Source organism: Strigops habroptila, chromosome 2 (genome assembly GCF_004027225.2).
Source record: "Strigops habroptila isolate Jane chromosome 2, bStrHab1.2.pri, whole genome shotgun sequence".
NCBI classification, from domain to species: domain Eukaryota; kingdom Metazoa; phylum Chordata; class Aves; order Psittaciformes; family Psittacidae; genus Strigops; species Strigops habroptila.
The window spans coordinates 91,796,408-91,807,452 of NC_044278.2; the positions used below are offsets into that span (position 1 = coordinate 91,796,408).

The following is an 11,045-nucleotide window of genomic DNA, read 5'->3' on the forward strand; positions in this document are numbered from 1 at the left end:
CTGCATATCATTTGCCTGGCTCATATTCTTACAGTTAGAAGGAAAAAACTACTAATTCTTTTATTTCCTTCCCTTTCTAATTTGTTCTATCTTATTTTCTTTCATTCCCAGTTCTATTCCCTATTCTTCAGGCATATGAACTAACATTCAAGACACATATTGGAATAAAGATGGAAGAATTTGATTGCAGTGGCTCCAAAAAGCAAAAGCATGGAGACATCTGTTTTTCAGTCACCAAGCTCTGACCACATTCAGTCAAAATCCACATACAATTGTCATCTCCTTCCCTGCGTATCTGGAACTATAAGTAATGTATTTTTCGGGCAGATAAAACAGTGATGCCAAGCAAGGATTTTCCCCAAAATGATGAAAAAACACCCTTAAGATTTTTATTTCTACTTGTCTTCAGTTCACTAATAGGACATGATTAACCTGACGGATAAGAAAGAGGGAACGCACATACAAAAAAGTACCAGTAACAGTGTTCATAAAGCCACCTTCTCACATTTCTTTAACACAGTATCCATATTCAGTGGTTTTCCTAATACTTCCCACTTAGAATAGCTTCCTCTGTTAAAAGGCAGTCATTCTGCTATACAAAAGAACCACAATTATGCATTTTCTCCCTTAAACCGCACCTGCACAAATACCTGTGCCTACTGAAACACCTGTAAGACCACTGCTTAGTCTAGTAATAAAATACACAGAATGGAAAGTTAAATGTGAACATGTATGTAACAGATCCTTCTCCACCTCCAAAAAATAAAAAAGAAAACGAAAGGGAAGGTTGATGTGGTTTCCACAACATGTCATAAACCTGAAGCTCCAATGAACTACACAGTCTCTAATTGTATTTAATATCATTACATGTCTTGAGATCGATCTGAAACAAGAAAAGGGAGACTGCATGCGCTCTAGAGGATTAGAGAATTCAGAAAAATAAGTAATATTCTCAACAGGTATTGAGGCAAAGATGTAACACCTGGAACCTAGCCTGAGTCTTAAAGTAAATGAAGAAGTACACAGTATTTAGCACTGATTTTCCACAATGGACCCAATTCTCTCTATAACCACCTTTTTTTCCACAGGAAAACATGTAATGAGGCATTTTCTTTACCTACCTTTTAACTACCTTTTTACCTTTTACTACCTTTTCCTAGAGCTACCTTTTTTCTACAGGAAAACATGAAATGAGGAGTTTCCTTTCAACAAGGCTCACAGATTTGGGAAAAGAGGACAAACAATCCATCTAACTAGTGCAGACAGTGAGGGGGCTCATACAGTAACAACTTCATATATCACTTGACCTTCCAGCTGCTAGTCATACTGCAACGATAAAACAGAGACTACAAACCCCCATTTCTGATGCTTTTCTTTCAAATGGAATAAACACAACATCTACAAAAGTTAATGTATTGGTTTTCTCACAGAAAACATAGAGACCTTCTAAGCAAACACCATCCTGAAAATGTGCTGTGATCATTCAGCTGTCTGACCTCTGCTTTACAGACTGCCCTAGAAACTACATCCACAGGCACAGCGAGCAGCCAGATAAGACTTTAGGTAATGTATTTGCAATAATTCGCCCCAGAGGAGGTACATAATGACACAATCACCCCCTTCACTCCCAAAAGGGTAAAACAGTGATAAAAGAATAGCAGTAAATCTGATCACAAGGACATGAAAACTATTTAACATCAATATATGTCCTGGAAAATTTCCACAAACAGTCATTTGCCAAGAATATAAAAGTATATTTTTGGCTCTCACCATCTTGGCTGCAGGATATTTATGGTCAGAAGCCAGTTCATTCATTCATTAAAATACTACACCTGTAATGGTTGAAAGGTTCTATTACATTATAATATTAACATCTGAAAACTGAATTTGAAAAAGGGTTAGTGAATTTTCTTACAAACCCTAAAGTAATCTCCATCTGTTAACCCATAACATTCATTTAAATAAGAAAACCTTAAAAAAAAAATAAAATTAATATAAAGTTTTCTTTTGGATGGCTCCAGATGAAAGTTTCACTTGAAAAGGCATCCAGTGAAAGACAGCTGCACAGAGCACACGGATACCCAAATACATAAGGGAAAAGCTTGGTGCTACTTCAGAGGAGGTAAGCAGGTGCAGGACCTGTTCTCTGCACACAATTACATGTGGGTGTAATTCCTCTCTCCCAGAAGGAAGCATAAAAGTAAGATGCTGGCACAAGCCTGCTGGCATAAGGCTGGAGAAAGGCTTACAGCTCAACAGACCACGGACACATCTCATTTCCATTATCTCCACTAACACACCACTAATTTCCTCAACCCACCCCCAGCAGCTTCTCAGCACAGTTACCAGAACCTGCCTCAGCTTTGCCATCTAAGCTCCCCAGTCCATTTTGACCGAAATAAATCTACCGTGTAAACCATGCAAGTTGCATGGAGACCAAGCAGCCTGTACTCCTTAACATGACGCAGCCATGCTCCTCCTTGGGGTGCCCGTGCAGACCACCACTTCCAGTGACGGCCTGATAGAGCCAATGCCTTTTTCTGCACAGCTGTCCCTCAGGCCCAACATTTTACTTAGGAGATGACTGTGTGCAGCAGGGATCCATATCCATGAAATGCCAACCATTTCATTAGATGGTGCTGTCTGGCACATGCGAGGGCAGGCATGCAGGGAGAGCAAGGAAAAGCACTGTTCAAGAGCTGCCTGAAGGCGTACCCGTTTTGAGAAATTACTGCTAGAAATACTCAAGCTCTGGCCTTTCTTCTGGAGCTTGGGAGCAGCTTTGTTTCTGCCGCCTTCATCTGCAACCCAGGAATCAGAGCAGGAGGCAGGAGGCCTAAGGTCCAGGCCAAGATGATGTTGGAGCTCTCTGTCTCCCACTGTCATTTCATTCAGCATAAATGGCTGTGTGAAGACAAGGAACAGTCTTTTGCATGCTCAAGGGGAAACATTTTAATGCATGAATTAATTCAGCCATCTGTACTTAGTTACTCAGTTTGCACGTTTCTGTTTAAATCAATTGATCTCCCCCAAAATAGTGAAGTTTCTGAGACTGCACTGGACTATGCTCTTTTCCTAGAGATTTATTGTTCCTTAGGAAACACATTATTATCACGATATGTTGGATCTGTGTTCCTACAGCAGTATATGAACGCTAAGTACTGTCACCACCCTTTTTTCTGACTACTCTTGCTGCACTTTCACCCACAATACCACTTCCCCTGTCTTTTATCTCAAAAAATAGCAAATCCTATGCCACAGGGCAGCATAACCTCCTCATGTCTTCAATAGTTTAAGCTGGTGACAAAGTGCACTCTTTCAGTTTCCCTCAAAACACATCTATCTGCTGTAATTCGCTTGATCAACGTCAGACCTTGATCAACAGGAGACCTTGCAATTTCTCATTGAACTTCCCCTCATAACAACGTTAAAGAGCAGAGAACAGATGCCAGCATGCTGTTCAATCCCCCCTTGCCTGAAAAAGGTCTCTGAAGGTCTGCAGCAAGTTGCAGAATCCTACAACTTTCCCACCAGCAGTTCCATTTCTCAACCACCAGCTCAAGTCCCTCCAAGAAGAGCCCAAGCACACCCCAAAAACATCCGATACATGCTTAACGTGCAAGCTACTGGAAATGACACAGTGACAGCGTCTCTCTGAGCAGCAGCAGATGTTGAAACAGAAGCTGCAGCAGCAGATAACCATGTGAGCGAGCTTCTGCCAGGACTTGGAGCGTGCTCAGTTTCCTACCTGAATATATGACACACAAACAAGTCACAGAACAAGGTCAAGCAAGCTGAAACACCTCATTAAATGTCGTTGATGTCGCTACGACCTGGTACTTCAGACACTGTAACTGCTTCATGTCACTATTGTATTAATGGAGGAAAAAAAGACCAGAATATCACACTGCCTAGAGTAATCAGGTGAAGCTGAAATAGGAGGTTTTAACAAGAAAAAGAAAAGGTATTTCTGTATACACATATCATTAAAAGAAGGAAATTAAAGTAATTCTGGGGAGCAGGCAAAATTACATCTTCACTGGCCGCAGATGTGCTGGAGTAGGGACTACACGGGAAGTCTGCACACACACTCACACAGCAGGCACATTCAATAAAAACACCTAACTCTTGACTATCCCGATTACAGTTGCATTTGGCACTGGTGAAAGGGGAAACCTGGCAGAGAACACAGTCTTACTACTATTTCTAGCCTTTGTTAATTTGGTTGTCTGGGTGTATAATTATCCTCCACACACACACAATTTGTAGAGTCAGTTATATAGCTCTGCTATTTAATAATATTATGTTCAAATTTGATATGCCCCTGAGATGGACATAAGTCACTTGACAATTCTGTAAATTTTAATCTCAACCTAAAACACTGTTTTTCATTTCACAGCCAGCAAGGGAATAAAACTCACTAAATATTACAAAAACAGTAAGACGTCACAAGGTGGCAAACTACAACCCACAACTGCACTTTGAAACAGACAGACCTTTATTAGTGAGTTGGACCCCATATCTCCTAGAAATCACTAGTGCATTAACTCCAATAAATACAGTGATGGGCATACGGATCAAACCCTAGAAGCCTGTACTGTCATTATTTTCTCAAACATGAACATCTCAATATGGCAGCAGATGAGAGAAGTGGTTTTAGAAATCATCTTTGAGAGGAATACTTTGGTGCTTAAGTATTTCCAAGTTAGCAGAAATACTTGTATGCATGGTTTTGAGAAGTCCAGAAATACTGACCTACAAGAACTTAGGCTCCTCAAGTTTCAGTTCTTTTCAACAGGAAAACTTCCAGCGATGTCACCCTGTAGAGAAAATGCAATTTGTTACCTTAAAACATCCACAGGATATTTTAAAGCGTGAATGAAAAGCCCAAATCAAAACTACTGTGTAAAATATTGAAAATCAGACCCTGGCATTCTTTTGTGTACCCTGTACCCTAGAGCAGGTGCAACAAAAGACATTTTCTACAGAAAGAAGTACTTCAACACTCAAAGTGTATTTATTCCAGTTCAGGTGCCAGAAATAAAAATGTGTCCATTTGTTGTATTAAGAAGAACGAACTATGGAATTATAAAACATCATCTCCTAACTATCTAGGCTCAAGTGCAATTCCCAAGCCAAACTGAACCCTCAGCTTTGCTGTGAAGCTGCCTGAAAAACTCTACAGGTAATGCTCTGATTTGATTCAAGCAGTCAGCCATGTGTTTCAGGTTACAGAATGATTTCACCACCATAACTTGTTGTTCTAGTAACTGCTGGGGGTGCTATGCTGCCCAGCCATACGCACACATGCCCATGTCCCTGTCTCCGGTGTCTGCTCACAGCAGGAGGTCTGGCAGACGGAAAGGCATGCCCAAAAGGACACAGAGGTGTTAAGGGGAGACTGCAGGTACTGCAAGCTCTCAGCAGCTGACCTCTGAACGATGAGCGACATCTTTGCCTACCTCATGGCAGGGGAAATTTCTTCATCCCTAAACACAGCAGTCAGTATCCTGAGCAAAGAAAGACGGTACACCAACCTGGGAATATGAGAGGACTCTGTACCAACAGGGAGTAGTAAGTGAGGAAGGTGAGCACCCGAATATCCTGTCTCCAGCTGCCACCAGATGTTGATGCTCTGGAGGAGAGTACACAATAATTAATCATAATCCCAGAAGTCAAATTAGGCACCAAGGAAAAATGGTCCTCCTGACCCAAGAGAAAACCAGCCAAGTTCTGAAGCACAACATTTTATTATAATCTTGTCCGAGGTAGCAACACGTGCTACAATACACAGAAAGCACTGCAAATAATCTTGTTTCCTCAATCTAGGCAAGAGTGCAGGTGAACAGAGCACAGTCCCCCCTTCTGCACGCACTGGAAACATCCTCCATCAAACTAAGCCAAAGCACATCTTTGAGAAGGAAGCCCCATCTCACTTCATACACTCCCAGCAACAGCAAATCCATTAGAATGCTTTATTGCCCTTGCTGCTATTTATTATTTCAAGGAACAACATACCTAACTGCATCTCCCAGACACTGGATGTCTTAGTAGGGTCAAGCAAATAGCACGTATTTTCCTTACACATATGTAGGGTATAGACAGACATGATTTTCCCTCTCAGTCTCTTCTGAGCCGAATAGACTCCATACACCCTGCATTGTAAAGCTTCATTTCCAAACCTTGGATCGTTTTTGTCATTGTACTCCTACTAATATTTCATATCCTTCCTCATGTGTGAGCAGCAAAACCAGACACAGAATTCCCATGATCTTACTAATGCCACGTACTTTCCTATTTTTGTGCAATATTTATATTGCTATACAGCCAAAGACCATACTTTGGTCACAGCATTACCATGAAAAGTTGTGTTGAGATGATTCCCTGCACAAATTCTTAAGCCTTTTTTCAAATTACCAGTTTGAAGACAGTCCCCTACCCTGCTGGTGTAACTGCATTCCTGGTTCCTTTGTATGTTGCTGCATAGAAAATGCCTTCTGCTGGATGCTGACCATTTAAAAAAAAACTTATTTGGAATACGTGCACAAACCTGCATGTAATCCGTGGGTAGCGATGAGATATCATCACAAAAACTGTGAACATAATGATATTAAACAGCCTTACACCAAGATCCAGCCCCCGGGGACCCCACAAGAAACAGCTGCACTCCCATAGAAGAAAGGCACGCCTAAGTTCCTCGCTAAACTATGAAAGATTTATGAAGCAACTTTGCCAATGTTTGTGGTATTTATTCCACAGTGACTCCATGGCACAATTGTTTTAAACTCACACTTTACTGCAGAGTTAATAGACATATCAGGGACACAATATAGGGTGAGCCTGCTACAATAGAACAGTTGATGAATAGCTTAGGAATTTGGGAGATGTGGTTTTTTACAATTCAAAAGGCTGGGAAGCAATCTGCCCTAGTTCTACTGTAAATTGGTCTTTAACAATTGTTAAGTCATTCTGAAAGATTCAGAACAAGTAAGCCCTGGCTTGTCATTTATTTCAGAGGCTTCATTTTAAAGTTTTCAATTTTTTCAGCCAGGAAAACAAACAATGAATGAGTATGGAAAAGCATTCATACAATTAACCAAAGAGGTCAAGGTTTAATTCCCTGTTTAAAAAAAATCAGAATCAACTGGCTGCCAGTTAGTCAACCTGATATTATAATTCAGCAGTGTATTTCCATGTACATAAACATATACACAGTATTGATGAACCCTGTAGCACCACTTATTAGGCAGTCGCTGAACACTTCCAGTGCAAGATTCTGCTTCCAGCTGCTTGTAACTTGGCCAGACTTTAGCTGTTTGGGTTGAAATTTTCCAAGTTGAATGTCTGCCTCAGGCTAAATTTTGTTCCATGTGTTGTAGAGGTTACCTCTGAGCGAGGGGTGCAGAAAGAGGCAGACTGTGATTAGAAGAACTCAAGTCACAATACTTCAGCTGTTCCCAGAACAAGACCAGGGAAAATGCTGTCTTTCAGTGTTAACAGAAATCTCTGGCAAACTTTGAAGGCTATAGCATCCTTTCAGCTCTTGGGGACAGATTTGAAATCTGCCATCTGGGCTGGAGCTGCTATACTGGAGATGTTCCTTTTGCTGCTCCAATGAAAAATCCACCTGCATTTGGTTAAATGTCCAAATTGCACTTTGTGCATTTTCAGTGGGTATTTGCTAGGCCAAATCCACATTCGTCGCAACTCCTCATGCCGATCAGATGACACAGGCCATGCCCACAGCAATAAACAACTTCTCCCCCAGTGCCCATGCAGGACAGGGCTGCAGCTCAAGAAACTGTGCTCCAAGCTAGAGAACAGCAGGAGGCTCCAGGCTTCCCACGTAAGAGCTGTAGCCACAACAGTACCAGGTACTTGGGAAACGAGCAGGAGTCCTGCTCCTCCCTGCCCTTTCCCTGCCCCATCCTATGGGTCTTCGCAGCAACACAGACCACAGCAACAACCTACTGTAACCACTGGTTACCCTCAACAAGGAGCTCAACAGCAGAGTCCCAGGTGATACATGAAGAACCCAGCCAAGGAAGGATGGTGACATGAGTATGCTACCCTAGGCTGCCTATCTGCTTTTCGGCTCTTTTCCTAAGGGAAAGAAAACCTTGGAAATAATACACAAAAAACAGTATTAAAAATTCAATTAACATGGCAGAATTCAGGAAATATTAGAAATAAGTGGCCTAAGGCAATTAAAACCATCTCCTAGTGCTTATATGCATGGAGGACAACCTCTAATTGCAAGTGACCTGGTCACATTTTTTCCCTATAGAAGCTTTGCTATAATTAACACACAAATTCCTCTTTTTGCCCTCGTTCTCTAGAGCATCACTACATACTTTCAAACCACAGAGGGAATTATTCCTTTTCTCTCAGGTTCTCTCATGGTTCTCATCACTAAAGTAATCCTTAAGGTAAAGGATACTGTTACCCACACTGTTTTAAGGATGGGAATACTAAGATATGAAAAGATTAAAGCAAAATGCTCCAGACACTGAGTGAGCAATGCTGACACTCAAGACTTGTATTTCTAACATGCTTAGACCTACAAAACATCTTCTGCACATTGAGAGCTAACAGCCATTGGACTTTTGATCCAGACAGACAAGCTCAGTGTAACTGCAAAGCAGATCCCAGGGACTCAGGCCAGGCACCCAGAAAACCCAGCAGCCCATGTGCAAAAACCTTTATGTGTATGTGGAAATCCTATGGCGAAGGCAGGGGTTGCAAAATCCAATTCTCCAGCCGTCCCAGGCGCGAAACTGGCTCTTCCTCTGCATATATTCATCTGCCTCGTTCACATTACCTCTTCTTACTGCTGTCCAGCTGGGGAGCTGCTACACGCTAGCAGACACACACCCGAGCCGGCCAGGATGGATGGTGGCAGATCATAAAATCAAAGAATAGTCTGGGCTGGCAAGGACCTTAAAGCTCATCCAGTTCCAACCCCCTGCCATGGGAAGGGACACCTTCCACTAGACCAGGTTGCTCCAAGCCCCTGTGTCCAACCTGACCTTGAACACTGCCGGGGATGGGGCAGCCACAGCTTCTCTGGGCACCCTGTGCCAGGGCCTCACCGCCCTCACAGGGAAGAACTTCTTACTAATAGCTAGTCTAAATCTACCCTCTGTCAGTTTAAAACCATGTCATGACAGACACCATCATCGCACACAGGCCCAGGGCAACCAGATAAGCCGGGCACTCTGCTTCGCAAACTTACAAACAGGGTAGGGCTGGGCAAGGTGAAGAGGTACTAAATGTATAGAATCTGGAGTATATAGGATCAGCTACATCCACTGGGTGGCAGGCATGTTTCACGGGATCCAGAGATGTGTATATATAGAGATACCAACCAAACCTCTTCAATACCCTGCTTGTTCCCTGTCTCAGAAGCAGCAGTTGAACAGACACGGTAAAAAACAAAATCCCACAGAGCAAAGTTAACATATTCTACCTTCATTTTTAAGACCAGCTTCTTGCCCACAGCAGCACTGAGGCGTTCGGACTGTCCTGGCACTCCAGTCAGAGCTGTGTGGACACGCGGTGCCCCACGTCACTTCTGTAGGTGAGTGCTTTAAGCGGGGACCCTGTAAGAGTCTTCAGAGTCTCTGCTGCACTAAATAATGTGTAAAGAGCAATGTCTGCAGAGGCCAAGCCTTTAAACTCTTCACCAGATTAACAAACTTAGTGGGGGGATGACTTCTTTTTGGACTGAGAGCTGTAAATATGTCCACGTGCTAAGTTTTAAAGTTCATGGAAACATAAAAAGCCAGTATTTTCCATGTATTTTCCATGTATTTCCACTTAGCACCCAAGCAGAATTATGTCAAGATTCACTTAGAAGATGTTTCTGGAGAAGAGGCCGACGACCAAATTTCAGCCCAGTGCATGTTTTCATATCCGAGTTGTAAACTACATTAAAACGGCACTTATAATGGAAATGCTGACAAACGCATAACTGCTGCAGTTAGCTATGACAGTCTGACCACAAGTCCTCCTTCAGTAAAGAGCAACATTACTTCCCCCCGCTCCTTTTCCAGGCTGCTCCGCAGGCAGTCGGGGCAGGGGTGTGCGGGACGCACGGGTACCTCTGCTCACTACGAATTTAAGCAACTCTTACTCCACCGATTTCCCACACGCCGAAGGAGCCACCCCCTGTTTTTGCCATAAACACCCAGAGGGCCTCTCACGTCCATGACTCACCCCCCAGGCTTCTCCTCCACCCCTGTGCGTGACTACAGCAGCAAGGTTGCCAGCTGTGGTCGGTGAATTAACATCACTTTGTTCGCGGCACCGTCGGCAAATAAGTCACACGGGGCTGGAATGGGGGGTACAAACTCGGCAGGAGTTTTGCTCGGGGGGAAGCAGCTGAGGCGGGGTTTCTCCGCCTCCACCAGCCCCATACACCCGGAGCCAAGGGAGTGACCGACACCCCTGGGCGGTAACACGGCCCGTCGGCGCCGACGTGTCGAGGGCGACCGTGTCCCGTCCCCGTGCCCCCTCGCCCGCCCCGGGGCGGTGCCGGCCCTTGGCCCCGACCTCCTCCGCCCCCAGACCCCCTCCCGCCGCCTCAGGCGCGCACGCACACGGCGCGGCCTCCAACCGTCCCGCGCGCGCGCCCCCGCTGCCCCTCGACGGCGCGGCGCGGCGGGCAGGGCGGCGGCGGGCAGCGCAGGAGGCGGCGCGGGGAAACCGGCAGCGGCCGCGCAGCGCCCTCCCGCCACGCGCGCTGCGCCAACTCCGCACAAAGTTGGCAGGGGCTCCCTCCGCCGCCTCCCCGGCCCCTCCGCGCCCCCCCCTTCTCTCACACGCAGCCGCGGCGGGGCAGGCACAGCCCGGCACGGGGTGCTGCCAGCGGCGGGGCTCGAACCCCCGGCGCGCTGCAGCTCGCCCCCCGCGAGGAAAGGCGGCGAGCCTCCCCGCAGAACTCACCGAGCGGCGGCGGCGGCGGCGGCGGCTCCGGCTCCCTCTCGGAGCGGCTCCCCACAGAGCGCTCGCCTCTCCCGGGGGCGGGGAGGAGGAGCGGGCGA

General features: G+C 45.1%; 1 protein-coding gene across 5 annotated transcripts in view; it reads right to left on the reverse strand.

Moving 5' to 3' along the window:
• ELF1 (E74 like ETS transcription factor 1) overlaps positions 1-11,032 on the reverse strand; it is an 87,884-nt gene extending 76,852 nt beyond the window's left edge. The window contains exons 1-3 of one of the 5 annotated variants that reach the window (XM_030475982.1): positions 10,948-11,032; positions 10,104-10,333; positions 4,756-5,635 (exon numbers count right to left, since the gene is read on the reverse strand). The gene's annotated coding sequence lies outside the window, so the exon portion shown is untranslated. Of the gene's footprint in view, positions 1-4,755; positions 7,176-10,103; positions 10,334-10,947 lie in introns of those variants that run through there. The other 4 variants (XM_030475983.2, XM_030475980.2, XM_030475979.1 and 1 more) reach the window with 4 other exon arrangements.
• Positions 11,033-11,045: the final 13 nt, after the last annotated feature.